Here is a 26,809-nt window from a genome sequence, read left to right as displayed (position 1 = left end):
GTTAGGTGTGCCCAATTTCCACACACTAACACAGAAGGAACACAAGGTCACACACTGAGAGTCAGAGAGAAATGGGCAGAAATGGAGGACAGAGTGAGGGACGAAGAAATGAAGACACAGGGAAGGTGGAGCATGACCACATTTTTTGTTACACTGTTTTGAAAGACATTCTAGAGACTGGGGAAAAGCCATTTTACAAACTGGATAATGGATAACCTCCATGCAGCCTATGTTATAATAGGCTGCAGTCAGTTATAATGTGTAAAAAGTGATCATGAAATGAAGAACTTGTTCTCTTTTCTTTTAAGTGATGGACTCATATTAGCATACACCTTAAACTTCCCATGAAAAGAAGCAAGACTTTAAGTGGGAAAAAAATATCTGAGATTTTACAAGCTACATATAAAAATAATATGCAACTGTTTTGATAATTAATCGTTTTAGCCATGTTTGAAGCAAAATATAGTGAGGAAAAAAGCCAAACATTGTCTGGTGCCAGCCTATCAAATGAGATGATTCATTGCTTTTCTTCCTTATATATCTTTGTAAATTGATATCTTTGCATTTTGGACTTTTTGTTGAACAAAACAAGACATTTGAAGACACCACCTTGGGCTCTGGGAAGTTGTGATGGGCAATTTTTTGACATTTCAAAGACTATCGCGAGTTGCAGCTTTAAACTTAAACAGCAGGGGTGAGCAATATGAAAACATATAGTGTGAGATGATAAAAATGTGTCAACTGTCATAAATTTTGTTTAGATTTATAGGATTTTTGCATCAGTGTGATGGAGCACCTTGATTTTCCATGCATTTAACTCACTGGATTAGTCGAAGACAGATGCTCCTGTCAAGCTATTTCAATTCTGAATGGTTTCTTAATTGAACTCCCAAAAAAATTATATATATTGTGACATAGTATATATCATTATACGAAATTCTATACACTGATATATTTTATCAGAGTACATATAATTTAATATATAACTTCATTTTATTAAAATAAATAGTCAGAGGACTCTAAATTTAAATCAAGAAAACAAGAAAAAGGGTGTGTAACCTTTTTCTTAAATCTTTTTCCAAAATACTAAAGAGTGGAAGGGATTTCATAATCATTCTGTATAGTAAAAGCACCCCTTTTCTGCTTTTGTACTATGTTCACAGGACTTTGTAGATTTAATACATATAATTTTTAATTGTTTTTGTTTTTCCAAAGAAGTAGTAGTACTCCCACAATAATCTAAAAAGATCCAGAACAATTTCTTTGTCAAAATTTTCATTTTAGAGATCTGTTCATACATTACAATACAGAATTCTGACTGTGGCACTGGAAGGCAGGTGCAAAGGAACTAAGAAATGCAACAAAAGTAATGCAGAAGTAGTCAAAAAGGCTTGGCTTTTCATGCACGACAGTGAGATTGCATCTGTCACCACACACGCAAACGGCACACACACATTTATCCTCAGCTCCTCACACTGAACAAAAACACCAAATGTATACATCAATACAGCCATATATTTTGTTTGCTCTGACAGCTTTTCAACAGTTACTCTTCCCTATGCAAATGAGCCGACTCTCTCCTACTCCCAATCGTGGTGAAGTGATATGAGCTGCTGAATATAAATGATTGGGAATGATTGATAGACCCTCCCACTCGCCGCCCTCCACAGACAGATAGAAATTCAGACAGACATATGCATCTCTCTCGCTCCTTCCTCGCATTTCTCTCACTTTTCCTCTCTCTAAGTCTCACCTACTCAGCTTGCTAATCCACTCAGTCACACAGTTATACACATAAAAACATGGTAATTGTCAACAAGTTATAAACCATTAATAGTGCTTTAATTCACCATAGTGAGCCAGGATGACCAGTCAATATTTAAACTCGTGCTTTTAGGTTTCATGCACAGTAGGCCTCAACCAGTCTCAAAGATGTGTGCAATCTTTGCTACAATTAGTGTATTATTAAAATATTTCCCTGTCCTAATTCATAACAGAAGCTGCCAGAAAGAACAATGATATTTTGACAACTAGCTTTCTGAGAAGTTGAACGTCAACTCTGTAGACTACAGGATATGACCAGTATACATGAATAAATCAACTCAATGGACCATGAGAGTTTTCAATAAGTCATTGCAGCCATTTTAAATCCCTCAGGGTGTCAACTTTCCTTGACGTCGAGCCTTAAAGTGTGACAAGTAACTGCAGAAAAATCCATCCATCTGGTTCTGCAACATCCCGATTGACAGCAAAACTCACCTCACTGTTGAGTGCATTAAATTTGACTGTAGCTCTACTGTACCTGTGAATGCACTTACTGGACTCTTTCCCTGACAAAGCAGCATCCTATGAAGAAACAGGACCCGTACTTAAGATGGCCAAACTCGAGCAGGGGCCTCTTTAAACGTATGAGAATGAGAGCGTGTTTACAATCAGAAACTAAGAAAACCACACAGCTAACACTGGAAATATACAACGCTGTGGACAATAAAGAGTGAAAAAATAATAAGAGATAAGGCTATATGGTACATGGCATGCCGACGCAGACAAACATCAAATATCTACAAAAGAATGTATTTACCCGACTGTTTCCATCCGTTCCCTTTCCCCAATGCCCGACTGGCCAGGTGTGTGTATGTGAGTGTGTGTGAGCTACTGTTGGAGGGTCTGTGTGTGATTTCTTTCAGACAGGAGACTGGAAATGGGGTAGAAGCCATTACACTGGAAGAATCACCCAGAGCACCCCGAAATGAGGGGCAGGGGCCTGTCAGCACGCATGGATGTGTGTGTGTGTGTGTGTGTGTGTGTGTGTGTGTGTGTGTGTGTGTGTGTGTGTGTGTGTGCAGGCAGGGTCCAGCCGGTGACCTTCTTCCAATGAGCCCCCCATGATTTATTTACTGTGCCCTTATCCAACCTCTCCCTGTACGCACACACACACACACACACACACACACACACACACACACACAAACACATGATTTCTAGTATTTCAGTGATAAGGTAGAATCTGCAAATGTGGCTTTTTTCCCACTCGGGACAGGACAGGCAGGAGAAAATGGTGTTTGGTGCGAGGAGAACAGATCTGTCACCCTATCTCTGAGTGCAGTAGCATCTTATTTTCCCCTCCATTTCTCTGCTCTCTCTGTCCTCTTCTCATTTTAGCTCCTTCTCCAGAGCCAATGTCTGCCTCTCACCCTTATTCTCCCACCCTCACCCTCCCTCGCCTTCCACTCTCACATTTTGTACCGCCCAGACTGGCGAGTCTAGATGCCATCTCGCGCTTTCACTCCGTTTCATTCTTTCCTTCTTCTTTTCTCTTTTTCCTCTCTCATTCATTCGTTTCCTGTCTCCCTCACTTTCCCTCTCTCTGTCTCTGTCTGTGAGGGGGGTGGGGTTTAGCTGTCGTGGAGCGAGATGAATTTCTGATTGCTGTCGGGCAGCACAGAGCACTCTCATTGGTCAGAATAAGCCAGGGAGGAGAGGCAAAGGCTGCAGAAAAAAAAGAACAGAAAAACGACAAATTTTTTTCTCATTGGCTGCATATGACCATAATTGCACCCCTCCCTTTTTCTCCCCCTCTGTTTCCCTCTCTCAGCAGAGCAGCAGCAGGCTATAATTTGAACCACCGGAGCCAATTATGCAGATTAGCTTGCCCCAGGTTGACCAATGACCTTCTCCCCCCGTTTACATTTGTTTACAATATGCAAATTACCTCTGGGTTCAAAAACGCGCTAGAGGGTGTCAAAACACCTTTAGACTAACATCGTACTGCCACAAAAAACACTTCACCCCCTTGCTAACTCCCCCACAATCACACACGAGAGTGAACATGTGCAAATGAAACAGAAACAACTTAGCAGGAGATGTTGTTTGATGAAGTGTTTGATGAAGTGTTTGGGATGTTTTGTGCAATGAGGACTTATAAATATTGCTGGGGTTTTCTCTAAACTTCTGACACTGAGTTTACACTCCAAAATGTAATTAAGACAATTGTAATCTTGCTTTTTCTGCTTTGCTCCCCTTTCTTTCTTCCTAACATCCTTCTTTCTTTGTCTCTCTACATTATCCACTTCTCTAGCCTTCTCTCCCTCTTCCTTTTCTCCCTTCCAGCCTTCTCTTTCTCACTCCCTCCATCCATGTCTTCCTCTCTCCATTCATGTCCCTCCCTCCTCTGGCCCACTCCACCACCACCCCCCACCCACCTCCCCCGTTGGTACAGAGATGGAAGCTGGTCTGTCTAATTAGCTGTATGGTTTACCTTGGCTCAGTGGGGCCTGGCTGCCTTAGCCGGGTTTAAACAGGGAGATGGACGGGCTGAAACGCTGAAACCCTAGACTGTAATTAGAGACAAGCTCACTGAGGGCACACCACTGCTGACACAGAGCCTCTGTTCCACCGTGCACACACACACACACATACGGGAAAGCTTGGGAGGCAGACACACACACACACACACACACACACACACACACACACACACACACAAGCTCGGGGCAAACATACACACAAAATGCATGAAAACAAAAGGTGTGGGCATTAAGTGCACCAATCCATCCAGGCACTGGCATAAAAACACACATACATATGCAGAGAGTTGGCATGCACTCCTGCCAACCTACACAATAAGTCCCTGAAGCACACACAAACACACTCTCTGTACTGTATAGTCCGAAATATACATGAGTGCTCTCAATTTGGTTCCATTTCTCTTATTCTAACTCATATTTTTGCGGTTTATTTTACTGTGTTGCAGCAAGATGTCCCCAAACACAGTACCAATTATGTCTTTTCCCCTCACCTCATCTATTCTAGCCTGCTCTCCGCCACGTTCCTTTTTTTAACACTGTCTGCCCCCCCCCCCATCTCGGCCCATGATTTATTACTTCTTTCTTCTGATTTTAATTCTCCCTCTCTCTGTTACGATTGTATGCTTTGTGGTAGGGCCTATTTCTATTTTCTCCTGTTGGACAGATTGAAAAGACACACCACCGCAAAATCGGCCAAAGACAACACACACAGCAGATGCCGCGCACATGCACGTCCGCAGCTGGTCTGATTGCACTGGAAGTGTTGTGTTTATTGCCCTCAAAGTTAACTTCATCAAAACAAGGAAGAAAGAGACAGAGCCAATCAATGAAATTCATTAATGAAAACTGAAATGCATTTTATTCTTTTCTAATTACACGCATTGTAGCTCATAATTGAGCGGGGTGTATCAGACTTGAGATTACTTCACACTTGTGTCTGTGGCTCTCTGTGTGTATGCATGTGTGTGAATACATTATTGTACTGTATGTGTGTGTGTGTGTGTGTGTGTGTGTGTGTGTGTGTGTGTGTGTGTGTGCGCGCAAGCAAAATGAGTCAAAGAAAGACAGGCATACATAGAGTAAGAGATGGAGCTGAATGTGGAGAAAAAAAGTGATATCAAGAGAGGACAGAGGGAGAGGGTAAAATGAGAGACAGACCAAGAGAAATATGAAGCAATGGATTAAATCAAATCTTTTTTTCTCTGGTATTATACTGCCCCCTTCTGTTCATGCACAGAACAACATTTGCTGTCAGTCAGCTGTGCCAGTGTATGTTATGAGACCTTGTGTCCCACATCTTTTCAAAAAACAGCATTCACACAAACTAAACAGGCACACTGCATCAAGGCGACATGTATAACTTTGATTTGAGTTCATAGTTTGACAGTATAAACTACATTTGGTTGAGTTTATTGACTTCCCAAGGGAGAGATCTTGGCAGAGAGCTCAAAAGCGAATACAGAGTCATCACTGATGAAAAATGTGTGAAGCCAAAGCAAAATTGATTAGATTTTATTTTTCTCTATACTTATTCCCTTTTTATCTGTCTGAAAATGTGGTGTTTTGTCATGAATTCATGTCAGCACAACAACCCTGCTGTTACGTTTCGTTGCTAAATTGTGATTGTTTTTCTTGAGATTAAAGTGGACCGATATAAAGAGAGCATGTACTTACAGGTGTCATAGTGTTTTAATGTGTTGTGACAACTGCAAGGCACTGTCATCAACGCTGTGCATATGGAAAGTACAGACACCTCGTATTCTTTTAGGCATCGTTCACCCCCAATCAAACAAACGATGATTAAAGAAAGGTAGTTGATGTGTGCGTGTGCATGTGCTTGTGTGTACTTTTTGCCATCTGGCCCTAACTGCCCCACAATAACAAATGTTCCAGCTCTCTGATAGGGCAATTAAAACCAGCAGGGGCACTGTGTTGACGGGTGAGAGTGTGACATCCATCATCTGAAACAATCGGCCCCTACCAAGTAGAGGTGGGTATGTGTGTGTGTGTGTGTGTGTGTGTGTGTGTGCGTGCGCACGTGCGCGCATGCTATTGGCTCCTCAAACTAACCCAAGCCCCCTGTGTCTCTATAATAACTCCATGAAATCAAACACACAACTCCTTATTCCCAGATGACACACAGTAGCCAGTGGCATAAAGAAAAATAAATAAATATATAAATAAATAAAAATCAATAATGACCATGTGACCAAACCAGGAAATACTTGGACCAAGGGCCAAGTAGAGTAGAGAACACACGGAGAAATCTCATGGTAACACATGACTACAGTGGAGTCTGCTAGTTGCTGAACATGAGGCACATCAGTTTTGTTTGCAAACATGACCGACATTTGGTTGCCATAGGAATAGGAAGCTTGGTCATACATTAGGATTTTGTACTGCAATTACTTGATCTGACGAGTTAAAATCCAAACAAATCAGCGAAACCTGCTTAAACACTTTTATTTCTGATTGAGTCATTATAACAATTGATTAAATTACTTAAACCTTATAAAAAAAACTCATTATTTTAGTTTTATTGCTCACTGTCATGTTCGCAGTTACTGTAAAAGAACTATAGTGTATTTGCGAGAATTTTTATGAGGACTCAAGCACAAGCTGAGATTTCTTGTTGCCAGCATCTAGTGTCCATTAAAGGAACTGCAGCTTGAGGCACCATACTGAGTAGGCCTGTACTGAATGGTTCAAAGCTTTGTTCATAACGTTGACATTCGAATTCTCAATCAACATTCGAATGCTGCGCATTTTTCCATGTCTATTCATTCTGCAGCGCACAGTGTGAGGTTGGGACTCTCTGCTGCAGGATTTTGCAGAGGTGAGGACGTATTTATTTGTTAACATAACCGCCATGACACAATCCTCCCTCTCTCTCTCTCTCTCTCTCTCTCTCTCTCTCTCTCTCTCTCTCTCTCTCTCTGCCAACTTTGAAACATGTGTCTACAAACAGCAATCAACAAATCCTACTCATTCTGCCTGTACTAAAATCTACAAACTAATTTAATCTGATGAATCACATCATTAAAATTGAGGATTTTGTCCAAGGATTTTAATTTAATTTTTTTTAGGGTGATAATGTCATAAAATATGAAGCTTCCTTCGAATACTTCAATAGAAGCTTCAAATGTAAAAAAAAAAAAAAAAAGGGGGGGGGGGACATTTGTACAGCCCTACCTGAGAGTAAAGCAATTCACCACATAATCACTATTAAGTTTTATTAAATAACACATTAAGTAAGCATAAATGTGTAGCTTACTTCTCGAAGCAAATGTGCAGTTCATTTATGGCTCGCAGTTGCAAGTTTCAGATAAACTTGGCTGAAAGTTGAGACAGAAACACTGTAAAGGCAGAATTAATTTTTGTTTATGATTCTATGTATAAGATTTTTATGTTTACTCGTTCAATTAAACATTGTAAAAGAACCCTCCATCCACCCCTGTATACTGAAGCATGCTGTCAGAATCTGTCAATGATTAAATCTGGTTTCTATCAATTGTAAACTGAAGTGAGCTACCATCATGTGTCACACCAGATCCCATGAGGAATGAGTGACAATCATTACTCAGCAATCTGACAGAAAGGAACTGAATGATGTATAACTAGTGACTGACAATCTACAGCCGCAAAAAACAAACTGGCTCACTAGCATTAGTTGAAATTTGCTTGGCTATCAAGTTGAAAAGTAGCCAACTCTGAGTTTGGGTTTAAACTTTTTCTAAAGAGTAATTTATCACCAGGCTGAAAAGCAGTGTTTCACTGCCCTCTGTTTAAAAGTTTCAATTGTGTTTACCTGATCACACCCAGCATCATTGGCTGTGGTCAGGAGTGTGCTTTGTTGCACCTGTAACCACACCCAACAGTGATGTCACAGGGCCCTGGATCACTGCAACAAAGTGAGAGGTTAAAAATCTGGAGGTCAGCAAAAAAACATTTTCTCTTGATGTCCAATCACTTGCCTCCCATTAAAGGCTGCTTAACATTCTCTTTCTCTGGACTGGTCATGATAACAATATTTAAACTTTCAAAGCATGTATTTTAATTTTGGATTTTGTGTGACTTACTTACTGGTGAGTTTATTCATTGAATAAATAAACCACAAATTGAACCTGAGATGGTGAATAAATTGACTGATCAAAAGAAAAAAATGGTCATCAATGTGTTTTTGGAAAAGCAAGATTTTGAAATCAGTATTTTTATGCGATACCTGCAGATGCTATCATTATTTAAGTGTAAATCTTACAAATAGGTAATTAATATAAATCTGTTTGTTTGAAGATTTGCTCTACCTTCCAAAGGTCGAGTGATATAGAATCACAAATTAAGTCCACTTGATTACCCCACCAACTGTGATCTAAAAAACAAACCATCACATCAAGTTGATGTGTACTTATTATAGAAATTGTGTGAAGAATAGTGCTCCCCAAAATATAAACAGAAATAAGTCATATGACAAGTTTCAAATGTCTCGTTGGTATGCAAAAGATGTACTATATTTAAAAAAGAAAAATAACACTGATATTTCTGGTTCAACGCATATCTAAGCAAGACTTATACTTTCTGCAATGCAGAAATGAAGCTCAGTATCAAAGTGGAGCCTTAGTCTTAGCTGTTGATTGTCTAAGAGCATAATTAATGCAGCAACTAATCCAACATGCCATCTAGCCAACCCAGAAATGTCCAATCACATTTACTGTTTCAGTTGCGGTTTGAAGCCGTTCAAAGCCTGAGTCCACAGCTGAGGAGCTTTGAGACCACTGAGTGAGGCACTAATCATGACACCATTAACTAAGAAAACACTGGGAATTAGTCAGATGAGGAAAAGTCGTGCTTTTCAACAGAGCTTTTGTTTAGTTAATTCCCTGTTGACAGCCAAGTGCTCGACTTGCCTGGAGAAAACTTCCTTGAGAGGGAAAGATTACTTTTTATCCCTAATTAAGGCAGCTTATTTGCATAGCTCACCAAGTCATAATATATGCTAATGTGCATTTACATTGGAGAGTGCTGCGTAGGCAGTTAATGTGGCCTAAATATGTCCATAAATCTTTTTTTATGTTATTTTAGGCCTTATCACACATCTTTTATATATATTTTATGTTTGCTATTTCCCCTCATGTTCTTAGTCTCTTAGGTCTTGCTCACTTACACTTAAGCATAGATTACTTACAGCAACGAAAATATAATAACATAATAATAAAAACATAATAATTGATGTTTTATGTCTGTGGTGGATATGGTTTGGGCAAAATGTAAATGATGTTGAGTATTTGGGATGAGGACAAGATAGTCAGGCCAATATGATTTGCATGCATGTGTGTACGTGTGTGTGTGTGTGTGTTTACTTTGCCAGCAGACCATACTGCAGACCAATGAACCACTGAAGAGGAAAGTTCCAAATGATAACATGAAATGAGAGGAAGAATATCAAAACAGTGTTTCATGGACTGCCGAAGGGAATGAACACATCCAAATTCTTAACAAATTCAGCAGTAGCATGATGCAAGACCTGTTCATCAGTAGGAGGACCTGCCTCGTGTCAGCACTGTGTGGTTTTTGGTAAAAACACTCAATCCCTACTAGCTGACAAAAAGCAAGCTTTTAATTAATGGAAAGTATTATTAATATCGTACACAGTTCAGGTAAATGAATACTACTAGGTTTCCAATAAACTTCAAAGTAGAGGTCTTCCCTCTACTTCGATCCAAAAAGAAAACATGTTTGTTTGGTGCATACCCCAACAAATGTCACATCATCATGATTTTAACAGCTTTCAGTGAAAATGAAAATTGTGATGCAAAAATGATCATCACCACTAATCATGAATTATATCGCAATCGCAATATGTGTTAAAATAATTGCAAAATGATTTTTTCCCATATCGTGCAGCTCTCCATCTTGCATGCAGTAGGTGATCTTTTTCTAGGGCCATGTCCTGAATGGTGCTAGAGCTCAGTGTGTGTGACAACCCTTGTGTTCACACTTTGTGTAGAGGTTTAAGACCATTAGGCAGAGGTGGGTAGTAACGAGTTACATTTACTCCGTTACATGTACTTAAGTCACTTTGAGTAAATTGTACTTGTCGAAGTAGTCTTAATGCAGCGTACTTTTTACTCGATTGATTTTGTAGAAAAATCATTACTTTTACTCTGTTACATTTAGATACATTCATCATCGCGCTGCTATTATTTATTTATTATTTTATACATTCATGCATATTCCGTTAACAGGCAGGTGGTCAGCTGGTCCCAGGTCTGCTGGCGCTCTGTTATCCTTCCGCAGCCACGCCTCCACGTGACTCTGTTCAAAGCAGCATAATGGCTGAAGCTACTGCAGGAGTATAGCGTTAGCAGCTAATATTTACAGACGAATTAACAGCGCACAGTGCAGCGGGCTCCGGTTGTGAATGCTGGTCTAAAGGCAGTACATCAGAGAACCGTGCCGACACTGAGCTGACAGAGTATTAATACGTTTAATAATATATACACACACAGTATACCATGCTTCAAAATTACTACTACTCCTGCTTTCTGCCATGATGTAAATATTCAAGCTAACGGTGTGCGAGCACTAATACGCACGCGCGGCCGGTGCGGCTGTAAACAAAGCACAGAGAGGCTGTGATAACAACACAGGCAGACGTCATCCTCTGCTCAGGACGCCATTACTCCACTATATCTTTATACAGCAAATAGTAGTTTGCTGCTATATTATTGTTCAGAATCTCATTTACAGAACTTTTAAGTTACTTGCTATTCAAGTCATTTTTTCAGTAAATACTTTTACTTCTACTTGAGTACTTGTTTTTGCAAAGTAACAGCACTTTTATTTGAGTACAGTTTTTGGCTACTCTACCCAGCTCTGCCATTAGGCTTTGGAATAACCTATCCATATCCAATTTTAAAATGTCAGCAAGTCGTTCCATTGTCCAATCAACACAATACCTGTAAGTCAAAATTTCAGATCTTAAGAAAATACCACAGAAATTACAGTAAAACAAATCATTATCATTAAGAGCAGTAGCACGTAAACTGCATAACTTTGTTAATGTAAGTGACATTTTAGGTGAAACACTTCTATCTTGTAAATTTACACTCAAAAGGTGTCCCTATGTATATACATTATAATATTCTAAGCAGAAACTTGATCAAATGGGTGCAAGTACATCTTCGATTCATTCTTTTAACCCCTCTTGCTTAAAAGGTGGGGTTATTCAATTCTGGAGAAATCCAATACCATGACAAATTCCATGATATACAGCGAACAACGACACAGCAATGTAACTGATGTTAGCTAGGTTGTGGATTTTTTTTCAGCGCACACACAGAATGGACAGCTAGCGTACCATGCGGAGATATTAGCTGAATTTGACAAAAAGACATGTATTGGATTAGAATCGCATAACCCACCTTTAATATTAAATGTATGAAAAACATATGTCATGTACCATGTAAGCCTTCCAAATGGCATGTTTTCAATCTCTCAGGTCCTTCATGGTTCTTTTCACATGAACATAAGGGCCTATGACTTTAAAAACACAACGGGGTACACAGGTGGTGCTGGGGGAAAATTCCCCCCATCACCACCTCAGAGACCTGTGGTTTAGTTCTCAGTATCAGTACCTTCAACAAACACATCACGTAGTTAAGAGTTAGCAGTGATACGGACTGCAATGCATAGCATACTGGGTAACCAGATTGGAAGAAAAAGGTTGAAAATATATAAAAATAGATACAATTTTAAAAGAAAAAAGGTGGGAGCACAAAATTGCGGGTTGTTGATACTAATTGACTCATCCTATTCATTCCTATGTCTCGATTCCAGCTAAAGAAGTGGATGTAAGGTCTCTCTGGTCATTTGCAAGCCTCACTTATCTTTCCCTGACTGATTTCATTTGGCTTCAAGTGGTTTTGAGAGGAGAATAACACCAGATGAGGCCAACTTAAAAACCAGGTATCTCAGAATTTCCTGTCCTTCTTATGGATATTAAGTGTAGTGATCTCAAACAAGTGAGGCCCTCCTCAGCCATTGCAAATGGTAAAAAGCTGGGGCCTATATTTCTGTTTTTACACAAAGAAAGAGAAAAAGAGACAGAGACGGGGAGAGCAGCAAATGTGGTACATGAAAACAATAAGCACTTTCCTTTCAATCTGAGGTAGTGTTAGAGCGGTTTTGGTAATTGGGTTTGCCTAAAAGATGGGGAGATTGAAGAATGCAGCAAAGATGATGGAGAGAGAACAGGCCTTCATTTCATCGAAGATGGGGACAGCAGCACTAGAACAACAGCCTACCGTTTTCTCCTCAAGTGCTCTCTCGTTTGATTACCCTTTCTGTCCTCCTCCGCTTCTCTTCTTGCCTACGAGCAGTGATTTGCGTGCCTTCCTGTAGCTTTTTGGTTTCAACACCAGGAAGTCTGAGCCACAGAGGGCAGTGTGCATGCATCTGTGTATGCACATATCCATATCTACAACCAAGAGCATATGCATGCACTCATACCTGTGCATGCCTACACAGAAGCATGACCGTGTGTCTATAAACTTTTTTGTTTTCACCCATGTGGCCGAGTTAGAGACCATATTCCATCTTCAAAACACACGGCCGCACCATCAAATGAGTCACCCTTTTCATCTGCTTCCACTGCTCTCAGTTACTCCAGCTTCTACACCTTGCCTAATGGATTTTCAAATGCAGGTACACGATTTCTTTCTAGACTTGACAGGCATTTTCCTTTGTGTTTAGAGATGGGGATCAGGCAGTGAGTGGTTTGCTGGTGATGGTGTTGTTGAAAGATTCTGCATACAGAGTAGAAACATTTTCCCTGAACTTGTTTGAAAAGGCCAAATGTGAGACTTCATGCCCATTTTCACACGTGGCCAAACAAAGGTAATAAAAACAACTCTGAAATACTTCTCTCTTTCTGTTATGTGCAGTTTTTGTTTGTTTTCAGGGTGAATTCTTATATTGAACAGAATACTACATATAAAAAAGGTGTGTCAGACAGGACTGGAAGATGACTGTTTAGGATCTTAGGACGGTTCTGAGGGGGTCACCTCAAAATGTCTTCTCAAAATGTAAACCTCGAAAAGCACAAAACACATTTTTCACAATGTGGGTTCTTTAAACATTCCAAAATATTGCAGCTCCTATCCGGCTTTTAAGCAAGATCAGCTGTAATTTTATTGAAATTAAAGATTTAAAACTGAAGTGCATGTTGTATAAAATAATCGTTCTTTAGATTTGACAATTTTCTTTTTCTTTTTTTTTACTGTTTCAGAAAAGATTTGACTGACTTCTCATAATCAAAAATCATTCATGCAGTAGACTCAGTAGCAGACAGTAGACAGTCAATGATAGCAGCAGACAGACATGCATTGAGTGTAAAATGTATAGTATGAAGCCATTATGGTCAACATCAGATAAGCTGTGACAAGCTGACTTGCGGTGCCAAACTCATGTTATAACCTGGATGTAATTGACTGTGATTTCCAGCTGCCCTCTCTGAGCCAGAACGGCAATGTCTTCTAATTAACTAGAGAGCACTGACAGCCTGGTGCCACCTCCATTTGGTCCCCACTTGAAACGAGTGCCATGTCCTGAGGGTTCCTGTCAGACATAGTGCTCTGTGAACAGCATGACATGTCCCTTCATGTCTCCATTCATATCGCTCTCTCTCTCTTTCTTCTAATCACGCTCAGGAAGAAAACGAGTGTGTTTGGCTGGAAGGGAGAAACAGCCTGCATCTACTGTACGTGTGTGTGTGCGTGATGAGAGAGACAGAGAAAGCAAGAGTGTGAGAAAGAGAGAGACCAAGTGAGCAAATGAGAGAGATGGAAAATGGAGAGAGAGAGCGAGATGTTCATAAGTCTGTCATCTTATCTGTCTACACGTCTACACTGTGCTTCATTATCTGCCTGGCCTGGAGACTGATGTCTTCCTAAACCAGCACCAGAGCCTGCCGGCTGCCACCACCACCTTCACACTTATTGCAGCACACACATCAGCTACATCATTTATTACTCACACACACACACACACACACACACACACACACACACACACACACACTGAGACAATTAAAACCTTCAGAGCTTCTGAATGTGCACAGACAAAAAAAAAAACCTGTATTACATGTACATATGCACAATGTACATTTGGTGAACTCATACAGACTAAAGGACAAAAGGCAGGGAACTGTCGCCTTGATCCAAGGCTTTTGAGGGAGCTAGGAAAAAGAAATATGAAGAAAATGTAGGCCTACAATATGTGTAGTGGAGCAGCCATCTAGTAGATAAGAGCCTGTCACTAATGAAATAACTAGATTGGTAAAACCCCATTAATTGTGCTGAGGGCGATAGGGTTTAATTGGGAACAAGGCTCAGGTCACTCAGAGAAAGGCTGCTCAACATTTTTATGAAGCTGGAGGGGGAAATAGATTACAATGAGATAGAGAGTGGTGTTTTGGCTCATTTAAAAGGGCAAGTCCAACCTTATATAGCATTACATAGTTCAGCTGTTGGGTGAATACCTTTAAAAAAGGGGCAATATGTAAGATTTGGCCAGAATTTTATTTTAAAACATTAAAAAAATGAACTAACCTTATCAACACAATGTGAAGAAGTAATGTCATTGACATAACGTGTCAATGATGTTACTTCTTCACATTGTGTTGTCAGTGTCGGCTCAATGTCGGGTAGCTTGTGGAGAGAGAAAGTTGTCACGCCACCTGCGCAACTTTTGGGTGTGTAGTCTTTCTAATTACAGATTTTAAGTCTTAAACTTTAACAGTTTTATGACAAAGTGCGACTTTCTTGACTTGAAAAATTATCTTTTGAATTGACAAACATCATACGTGTAATTCATGGCACAATTCAAATGGAATCAAAAAATGATTTGTCTCTCGCCATTGACTACCGTACATATTTTTTCAGAAATAAGGTCCCATGGGGGACACTGTAAGGGCAGGGACTTCACCTCTCTATTGTGTTGCAGAGATACTGTATCTACTGAAATAAGCATGCTAACCTGTTAGCCCCGGCCTCGTTCCGGCCCGTCCTCTGTTGTAAAACCACTTTTGCCTCGAGAGGCAATAATAGTATAGCTATTACGAGCTAAATTGCCTTGTTAACTCATCGTAAAACGAGCTTCATTCAAACTCAACTGAAACGAAATAAAACTCACCAAAACGGTCTTGGTTAGTCTTTGAACTGTTTCAACAATTACCAACTGGTGGTCGAAATAAATCCTTAATTCACCAAGTGAGATGTGAAAAATGGCTCTACACTCTGTCCCTGCCTCTCTGATGCACGACCTGCCTCTCGCTCCTCTCCTGCTTGACGCCTCTCCTGGACCCGCCGTGTCAGAGTCAGAGTCCTAGTCCTAGTCCTAGCCACTGTAAATCACCTCGGTATTGTATTCCCTGTCGTCAATCTGGCCTTTATTGGTCTTGGAGGCTGCGTACGGTCCCGGTCTGGCCGTGTTCACTGGGAGGGTGCTGATCCCGGTTATGTTTCCTGCTCATCCGGCTCCGGTTCTGGTGCCCAATCTGGACTCAGTTAGCTAATAGGACCGCTAAGTTAGCTGCACAGCTAACTGAGCTAACGGCAGTTAGTAGCAGTTATGACCTGATATGTGATATGCTGTCCCCTATTTTATTTATTTTTAAATAGTATGAATTCAACAGATGGAGAGTAGTCTCAATTCTTACATATAGCTCCTTTAAAGCTCTCTAAGCCTATTACATTTTTAATCTGTGCCAGTTTAATAAATTCCACTTTCAGAATAGAAGTGACCCAATAGCAATGATTAGCTGCATACTGGCTACACTGTGTTGCACCTTGTTAGATCTACTGCTAGGGAGAATTAGACTATAAATTTAAGATTTAAAAAATGTTGGCCCAATCCAAAGATAATACGTGGAAAACCTACCAAGTCCCAATAGAACCAAGTAAAATTAGACCAAATCCAAAATGTGGTCAACCCGAACAGTCCCATAGAGAGAGAGAGAGAACACCAACTCTGGCAACAGCATGATACACCACCAATTAATAAGCAGCCACGATCAAAAAGTAACAATACATGTCATTTTACCCTAGAAAACAAATTGTTCTCCTGCAATGACTATGACGCAACACATGAATATAATTTGGACTTGACCCGACTCAGGTCCCAGGTGGTTCACATTAGAAACCAAGTGGACCCCTGAAATATGAAATGATAATGAAATTAAAAGTTCTATCAATAGATTTATGAAACATGCAAATTTTATATAAAGTAGAGAAGTGTAGATTTCTCCTCTCATATTGCTATCATCTTCTAAGATATAGTCACTATGGGCACTAGCTAAACTTCAGAGAGTCAAACAGACAGCCACAGCTGATATTTACATTGGCATTGTATGCTTTTTTTAAATGACTACAATAGGCTTTTGAGCTCATTGTAATTAACCTATCGATTTAGGAGACATACATGAATGTTGATCTATGATTATTTCAGGCTGCAATATTGATCTTTAGCGTAGCTTGTAGTGAGCAGCTTCAGTTTGTCTTGATGGTATGCTGATGATGAGGTTTCACTTATCTTTCAAGCTTGGAGAGACTGTGTTTTAAGACTGACCTGTAGGAATAACATCTCAATTTAATTTCATGGTACAATTTTTATTGCAAGAGGAGGGTGTGCTTTTAATGAAAACTACTATAGGGTCATTAATAGTGCCAAGGATGGACCAGTTAATGAGTTAAGTTTTCTGTAAAGAGAGTAGAAGTCCAGCTTGATTTATTGAACATTCCGTCCTTGAATGCAATGCCATCCAATGCCATTCCCTAAATATCCCATTTCTGTGCACCTCTGCACCATGACAACTTTGCATTTATCTAATAACAACCCCTTTGTAAGTTTTCCTCAAGAGAAGGAGTTAAGAAAATATGAATAAAGGTGATTGTGACAGAAGGCATGATTCTTATAGTTGCACTGTGTTGTTAAAAGAGCAAAACTACAACATTGAGCCAATATGGATATAAAATGTTGGGCTTGACTGGGCTGTCAAAAGCCTAATGTATGAACTGAATCTGAAATTGAGTTACAGAATACGCTGTCTAAAATGTCACTCTCTTCTTATCACCTCTCCTCTTGCCACTTTTTAATAAAAACACAAAAACCCTTAAGCCAGTACACCACTTTTAAGTTTAGACGTATTTGAATTCAACTGTAAAATGTTTTTTTTAAAAACCCTCCCATAAACCTTGGACAAACTATAATTCTCTCCACGTTTGTGACACAGAGTAAACTGATGTAAATTCAGCAGAAAGACTTTTGTCCTTTTCTGACAACTGACTCTTGAAGTTCCCTCAATTACCCTTCACTAAACCTGGATTTACAGAAAGACATTTGTCACAAAACTGCAAAACCATCCCTCTGGAGCAGAAGTATTTAGTGTGTTTTGCTAAATCTCTGTGCCACACAGCAGGATCCGTCTAGTAGTTTGAGGTGCATCACAATCAGCCTAATTGGACAGGTGTTTGCAAGCCATTATGATACTAAACCGTTGTGTCAGTAGAAGAGCCCCAAAACAGCACGATACCCCCAAAAACCTGCTGAAGGATTAGCTCCATGGTTAAGATGGGAGGGAAGGCTTTTACGTGTCAGGGTTGAGAGAAATTAAGAGGGGGGAGAGAAAAACACAGAGAGAAAGAGAGGGAGGGAGATTAAAGAAGAGCAGCACTCTCAGTGTGTGGTAAGCCACAGTCATCTCTTGTCAAACACCCCTGGTGGGAGTATGTACCCCACACAGAGAAACAGAGACAGACATTAACACTCCACTCAACCTCAAACGACTCTCATTTACCCAAAGACGAAAAAACATATACAGAAAACAGCAGTAAACAGACCTTTTTACAAGTGTATCCCTTCAAAATATGTGATCGATAGGTATTTAAACTTAATTGTTAGTTGCATCTGTACAGTTATCTTTATTATCGATTAACGTCTAGACATATTTTTAAATAATTGGTTAATTTAGTCAGAAAATTGTTTTTTTTAAAAGACAAAAGGTTCCCAGAGCCAAAGGTGATGTCTTCGAATTGCTTGTTTTGTCTGTCCAACAGTCCAAACCCAAAGATATTTAATTTAAAATGATATAAAAACAGACAAAAGCAGCAAATCCTTACATTTGAGAAACTGGAACCAGAGAATGTTTGGCATTTTTGCTTGATAAATGACTTTAAGAATGAAATAGTTATCAAACTTTTCTGTTGATCAACTAATTGATTGGTCAACTAATTGCTCTAGTACTACTTGACTGTGGTACAGAACAGATAATCTGAGGTTCCATCAACCAATATAAACTTTAATAATTAACAGAATGATTCATTCTTAAGTGACTTGTAAGAGTGATTTAGGAGAACTTGCCACATTCACTAATTTTCTCGGATTTTGAATTTTCTCTTAGGCATGAACATAATTTACGAGCGGTCAGGACTTGTCGTAGGAGGGTGCAATGTGCAATTAGTCTGCTGTCCAAACCTAAGTTTTTCCCTAATGGATTGTATATTTTATTACTTTACTTATTCTAAGGTAATCAAAACACAAAAACCTTTAAGCCACTGCAGCACTTAAGTTTAGACGTATTTGAATTCTACTCTAAAATTGGGGTTTTTTAAAAACCCTCCCATAAACCTTGGATAACCTATAATTCTCACCAATCTTGTGACACAGAGTAAACTGACGTTGGAATTTAAATTCAGCAGAAAGACTTTTGTTCTTTTCTGACAACTGACTCTTGAAGTCCCCTCAATTACCCTTCACTAAACTGCAAAACCATCCCTCTGGAGCAGAAGTATTTAGTGTGTTTTGCTAAATCCTGTTTTGCAACAATTCTTATTTTCAGGTGATTATACACTAATGAAAACATACTTATAAATATTATATTCCATTTCTGCCAATAGCTCCTCCTTAATGTTACACACTGGACCTTTAATTCCACTGCTGATGCTGTTAAAAATGATAGACTTTCCTTTGTGGCTCTCCAAATGCAGGACTTCAAATCTCTTAACTCAAAAAGTTCTTCTTTTTACTCTTCGATGTCATTTTCATGAATGAACACTTCCTGACAGGACGCATAGCTTTACATGGTATTATTGGGGCGTTAATTACGCTAATTTACAATTCTCATGAACGTACACTCAATTACGCACACAAGGCATTCATCATGTTTACGTGGGTCATTTACACTGTTATCTGAAGTTAGAAGCGTTTGCTGAATCTGATGGGGCACACTCGTACAAGCCCACCGAACAAAACAAAAAAAGGTAAGAGAAAGTTAAGATAAGAATACGAAAATGTTCTTGCATGAGGCCCAGTGAGTCATGATTTATTATTAGAGCCTACAAGTGAGGCCTGAAGTGACACAGGAGTAAACCTCAAGGGGTGAAAGGTCAAACTGGAAGATCAAAGTTCCCTTCCAAGGGTTAACTGATCAGGAACACACTTAGCCACCTGTAAAAAGAGATACACACATACATACTGACACACAATAACACCTATCTCCACCTGTGATTGGATGAGGCACACAAGCCTGGAGTGAGGCACACAATGAATAGATCCTTATTGATTTCACCTAAACGACATGTACTGTAGGGCCAATTGAGCCTCTCAACAACTCACTCATGCTATATCTCCCCTACAAGCAACTATCCCTACCATGAACAAACACACAGCTTCAATCTTCAATGCACCACATGCACATATACACGCGCAAACTCTCTTCCCACCACTCAAAGCTCTCCTAAATGGCCTCATGAAGTAGGGTGAGACTCTTCACACGTCTAGCAGCAGTGGTGGAAACAGAGCAAAATATCCCCTCATTGATCGGTTGACGGCACCCAAAGGTCAACAAGGCAGCATTCTCAGCAGGCTGAATGGCCCACATCAGGTCCTGCTGGCAACCGATGAGGTAGTGAGAAACTCTCAGTACATGAATGAGATGAACTGATAACTGGTGAGCAATTTCAAGCATTGGAGAGAGAGTCTTTTTCTCCTCTCCATTTTGTCGAACTTGTGCGTCTTGTTTGTTAAACTGCTCTAAGCTTGGGTTTTTCCCTTTGTTGAGTTGTACTCAGCTGAGTGATCTTTTGTAAATTAGAGAGAGAGAGAGAGAGAATTATCCTCGAATTGCGTGCTCCTGTTCATGTCCTGTCCCAGACCTACAATAAGGGTGTTTTTTTTTTGTTTTTTGTTTTTTTACTATTAGTGTATTGTCAGTGTATATGGACTTTAACCATGAATCCAATGTTTCCCTTACCATATCCATAACCATAATGTATTCAATATTGAATGCAATTTGGGATTTTTAATAATCTTCCATTATCAATGTTTGGTCTGGTGATACAGTTGATATGTTACAAACTGCAAGTTATTTGAACCAAAGTATGCCATAAATATAACACAAAACCAGTATACCTTGAATACCCACGTAAAACACAGAAATGTTCTACATGAAAAATTAGCCTCTCAATGCCGCTGTTTTTGTTTAAATTTTCTAACTTCGTTACGTTTTTCAGTCATGTGTCTCACACACATCTGACGGCTGCCGTTTAACCCCGTCCACTCCACTCCTCTCTTCCATAGACCCATTTTTGTCTTTTTTATGGGGGGGGGGGGTACGACAGGGGATCTTTAGGGGGAGATAGCAAGTCAACAGTATATCCACATAGAAGTGGTATACATCTTCTGAAAGCTGGGAACCTGAAGATTAATTTGGATTTAAGATGCAGCTCAGCAGTGTGTCAAGTTTTTCTAGTCTGAAATCTGTAATAAACATTGGGTAACGTTAGGCACCTATTTAAATTTTGAAAATGTTTAGAGTGTATAACGGCTTAGAGCATTATGATGGCTATTCCCATGCTCAATTATGTCTCATAAGTTGTTGCAGCAGTTTTTGTGTTGATACCATTTGCTACACAGATTTGATGCAAAATGTAACCATGTTTAATTACTTGAAGATTGCTAAAAATTGTCAAAAATCCAAAATACCACATTAAGACACCAAGACCTTGAGGAACACCATAGAAAAATTCATGCTGTGATTTGGTATCAAAAACTTTTGACATTTGGAGATTTCTGTAAGAACTGCATTTTTCAGAGATTGAATGGCAAGTACTTCTGTTCTGGAAATTGCTCAGAAACCCCCTTATTGTTAATATACCCAGGAAAGCCATATATCCTCTGAATGCACTAGGTCTCTAGTTTGTGGTGTAAGTTTCATGAGGCTGTGATTATCCTAGAGGTCACAAAAGAACAAAGAATCATTTTATACAGGTCAAGTTTCAAAAAATGGTCTCACTACAATGAAATGGCTACTATGGGGGCTAACATCATCACACATGAATACAATTGGGCTCCAGTAATACCCAATTTATGCAATTCCAATACTGTTTAGGGACCCCAGTATGCAGAAATATCCAAATACACCATTTTTAGAATAGGCAAAAATAACACATTTATACTGCATGCTCTCTGAAAATGGCCATGCCAGTTTTTCCCTTGCAAAAATTGTGCCTAAATTTGGAGCATTATCTAGCCCCCTTCGCCGTTGACATAGGTGTCCTAGTGGAGTTTAAGAGGTTAACTTGAGCTATACACACATAAACGTGTCCCAAAGCAAGTTTTTATGCTTCAAGTCTATTTTCTTCCATTTTACGCTTAACTCCAGTGATTGTGTATTGGGCTGCGAGAGCTACCAAAACACAGGTGAACCACAACTCAATACTGTGCCTGAACGCATCCTGTGTAGACACAGATGGAGGACTGAAGCTGCTGCTGCCGCTCTGCTGACATGCTGCTCATGCTCCGCCTCCTGTGTAGACAAAGTGTTAGTATCCTTCTATCCTCCACAAGCTACAGTCTCTGTGACTATACAGCGCTATCACACCTTTAATCGGGTTTATATATGTGAGTTTGTGGCTGGCAAAACATGTCAGGATAATTTAGCATTGCTTTTATGACGAGTAGACTATACACATCAAAGGCCTGTTTGTGATAGAGGTACCCATCTTTAAAACAATCTGAAACTCAGTAAGATTCCAGACTGTCCAATCTTAATCAGATCATACACAACCTGGTTTTGTGTGTTTACATATGCATGCATGTAGACAATGATTGGACACACGTGTGTCTTGTGTAATAAATATAATTTGATATATAACAAAGTTTACTAATTTTCTTCAGTATCTACTCAAACCAAATACACAAAAACAAGCAGTAATATTAGTGCAGGAGTATTTACAAAGTGAGTAATACTATCTGGCTTGTGTTTTGGGTATGAGTGATGTTGGAAATTTTTCACAGTAATGATGTGTTTGGGTATTGGCAGAGTAAGGGGGTTGCCATCATATCATTTTCTACATGGATTGCATGCAACAGTCACTGCTTTGCTATTTTGTTGTTTTGCTTGGAAACTTCAGATATGTTTTCTTTTCAGTCTTCACAAAATAGTAAGCTAAAAACCAGTTGATTTTGTTATATGTCAATTATATGTTACACATAAAACAAATGTAAATTTGATACAAACTGGGGGAAGACACCTCTGATGGTTACCATTGTGCTATGGATATCTTACAGCTCTATCAGTGTATGATTTTCTGCATATTTAGTGAAGGCAGTTGGAATACGGCCATCATTTCCAAATGAGTAATGTGTAATCCCGCACCCTGCAAGACGCTTTTGTTCAGGTTTTGGCAGATGAACATTTGACATCTAATTCACCATTTTTTTCATGGAATTAGATTTCATGGATTCCCAGGATGAATTCATTTCTTTGTGTGCATGTGTGGGCACAGGCTAGGGCATCTTTGCATCGTGTGTGTTTGAATATGTGTGTGTCACTGGGGTAATTAAGAATAGGAGAGAGGTAGAGATCAAAGGAGGCACTTTACACTCTCCGTTTCAGTTCTCATATGAGTGTGTGTTTGCATGTGTGTGCGTGCTTGTGTGATGATCTCCTCCAAGCTTTGATGCTGTAAGCTCCGCCGGTTAATGTACTACGGATAAAAATACTACACCATGTAATCTGGCATTTATCCCTCGAGAGCAGAAGCCCAAAATGTGACACATGTCAAGAGGAAGGAGGTAGGGAAAGGAGAGAAGAACACGCAGGGAGAGAAGAGGAGGAGTAATGGCGGTAAGAGACCTAGAGTTTGCATTTCTTCTTCTGCTCTGAGATAATTCAAAGATTGATTGAACATTTTCCATTAATTATTGGAATTAATTCAGCACAGTAAAGTACAAAAGGGAAGACAGACATGCATTACGAGTTTGCTTGTAGAGTCTGTAGAGTTATTGCAACACATCACAGGCAGCAAAAAGAAGGAGCCGGGCCCCAAATTTAGTGACATGAACTTTATGTTTTAAAAGAAGAGATCTGAATTGGTGGTTTTCCACACGCCTCCATTCAGTTCAAAACGGTACAGAAAACAGTACCACAACCTTCTCATTTAGTCAGAAAAAAGGTTAACAGTTGCATGAGACTGCTAAAATTAGGCAATAAACTTTTGAATTTTAAAACATTACTGTCACAGACTTATAATAACGCTTGCATTTAGAAAGTATCTTAATTTTACTTTCTGCTTCCCTATTTTCCACGTTTTCCTCTCAAAAATCACATTTACAAGCAACACCTACCCCACTTGCCTGTGTCTACCTTAACTGATGATGGATGGTCGTCAGATGCTGTTTGCACCATTTTGAGTCTTAATACAGCCTGATAAAACACTCTCTACATGTGTCTCAGGTGAAGCAGCACTACTGAAACAACTAAGTGTGAAGCCGTCACGAAGACAAACAGTTGTACTACACCGTGCTTGAGCATAGAATGCTGAATAGAGGCTGCGTAGTGTAGAACGTGTACTATCGCTGCCCATGTCAATGGACATGAGTGTTTTTGCAACAATATGCAGGTGTATCAAGCTTCCCAAAGTGCTGCAGTTGTTTGAAAACTTGGTTGAAACTCTACATTTTATTCACACTGGTCATGAAGAAAAGCCATCCAAATCCTGTCCAGACCTGCCTTAGCAGTTCACACACACTCTTTTTCTTTATAAATATTACACAAAGTCATACATAATAGTTCACAAAACACTGGGAAACCTATAACAAAAAGCAGTGCTGCAGGCTATATTTTACAACAGAGCTATACCAGCTGTCAGACATATCTACACCATGTTGGCCTTGCTCATTTGAATGTAGGTCTACCCGAAGTAGGCTACCCCACAGCTGTAATATGAAGGAAAATAGAAATATCATATATATTAGCAGATGGGCAGTATTACATGACTTATCAGAATCAGGAGAAGAAAAACTTGATCGGGACCAGGGTGGTCTCATTATTCCCACCTACTCCGAACAGTTCAAAATGTCATTCCACAAAGATCAACAAAAGGCTATGCCAAAGCTTACAGTTCAACACAAAAACAGTGGTCACTGAGCAGAGAGACAGATAAAGAGTACTGTCACTTACACATACAGTAGAAACAGCATCTGAGATGACAAAGGAGCTCACTGTACTTGCACTTAACAGCCATCACAGCACAACACAAGAATGCAAATGTGATCAAATGATCCTTCAGGAGAGAGTAGCCTATACACTGTGTCAAAAACGGTATTATGACAGCCTGGCCCTTCGACCAACCATTTTCAAAGAGTGAAAGATACGCAGAGACACAGTGAGCCAACTGAATAGAGAGTGCGTGCCAGCGTGTTTACATCCACATAGAGAGAAATAGGGAATCAGCGACATGACAAGCCAAGAAAACAGCAAGTCTGACAAACAACGTAATACAATACACACCATCTGACACAGAGTCCACATTGTCCACCGACACCTCGGTACTATTTCTAGTTAGCAACACAGCAAGAGTCCAAATGGAACCCATAAAATAATTTCGACAGGGAGTTCCTTACCTTTTAGAAGTGATGTAACGTTACTCCGGATACTTTTCGCAGCAGGATATTCTTGTAAAGTCGGTAAAATCCACTTTTCGAAGCTTGTCACTCATAAATCATATGGCATTAGTAGGCTAACATTTATGGCACCAGCTGAAGCATCACAAAACCAGACAGTTTTAGAATGTTCGCGTTTGTCCCTTTTATTTTCCTTCTTTTCGTCTTGCTGTGTTCTTTTTTTCGCTCCCCTAACGTTATAATATCTCCTATAACCCTCCATGATGACATGATGACAGTAGGTAGCAACGTCGAGATGGCCCAACTCTGACCCCCGCATGACCTTTACCCTCACGGCAAAACTAAACTTACAAGCCTTTTCTTTTTCTTTTTTCTTTATAGTTTGTGGTAGAAAAAAACGCATGTGTAGCGTAATTTAAGATACATTTTACATTAATCATGGCTGCGTGGTATTAAATGTCCAAGTAAATCATGCTAGGGAAGAATGAAGAAAGGAATGCAGCCTCAATTAACTAATTACTTATGCTTGTGCTTTTTTGTGCTGTGAAGTCAATGTGTCTGCTTTAAAAATGGTCTATCAAGCAGAGCAACCATGACAGGCGCTCAGTGTTTCATAATTTGCGCAGTATTTATGAATTTTTATTCATACATTTTGATTAATTAGCTTGGGGCTAATTAATTAAAACATTAGCAATTATGATAAGTAAAGTTTAAAGTCTACTTTTGTTAAATGGACATGTAATGTAATTTAACTATTTAAAGGAATAATTTGACATTTTGGAAAATATGCTTATTCACTTTCTTGCTGAAAGTTAGATGAAAAGTCACGTCTGCATGGTAGCTAATTATGAAGCTACCACCAGTATTCTCCTAACTTAGCTTAGCACAAAGAAAGAGGGGGAAACAGTCAGCCTGGCTCTGTCCAAAGGTAACAAAATTCACCTACTGGCACCTCCAAAGCTTGTTTAGGCTGTACAAAAACCAAAGTGTAAAAGTGACAATTCACCCTTTTATGGGGGTTATGTTCCAGACTATTTCTGGCCAAGAAATCATGCTCAAGTTAAGTTAGCTGGCTGCTAGTGGTAGCTTCATGCTTAGCATACAAACATGTGAGTGGTATTAATCTTCTCCTCTAACTCTTGGCAAGAAAGCAAATAAGCGTATTTCCCAAAACGTTGATGCTTTTCCTTTAACCAACTATTTAATAGCAATGGGCAACCACATGGCAGGGCCTGGGAACCACTCCAGTTCTGAGGCTAGGGCCTTAAGGGGAGTGCCAGGAGTATTCCTGATATCTAAAATACTGCACATGTCTTTTCGGGGTAGGAAGAAACCCACACAAAAGTAAGAATGTGAAAGGAGACCACTTGAGCCCCACACGAAACAGTCCGCATAGGCTTCAAAGCCAGAACCTTCTTGCTGTGAGGCAGCATTAATCTGTTAATTTACAATGCAGTTTTTCTAATTTCACTGTAGCAACACCTGAAATTAGATTTTAGAAAACAAACTCCCCTGAGCAGATTTGGTATTTCCATTCATAA

At 39.6% G+C, this 26,809-nt stretch overlaps 1 protein-coding gene across 1 annotated transcript in view; it reads right to left on the bottom strand.

Moving 5' to 3' along the window:
- zfhx4 (zinc finger homeobox 4) overlaps positions 1-25,547 on the bottom strand; it is a 288,103-nt gene extending 262,556 nt beyond the window's left edge. The window contains exon 1 of the mRNA XM_044175586.1: positions 25,269-25,547. The gene's annotated coding sequence lies outside the window, so the exon portion shown is untranslated. The remainder of the gene's footprint in view (positions 1-25,268) is intronic.
- Positions 25,548-26,809: the final 1,262 nt, after the last annotated feature.

The sequence above is a fragment of the Siniperca chuatsi genome, linkage group LG19 (assembly GCF_020085105.1).
Source record: "Siniperca chuatsi isolate FFG_IHB_CAS linkage group LG19, ASM2008510v1, whole genome shotgun sequence".
In the NCBI taxonomy this organism is placed as follows: domain Eukaryota; kingdom Metazoa; phylum Chordata; class Actinopteri; order Centrarchiformes; family Sinipercidae; genus Siniperca; species Siniperca chuatsi.
This window is presented reverse-complemented; position numbering and strand designations above follow the sequence as displayed.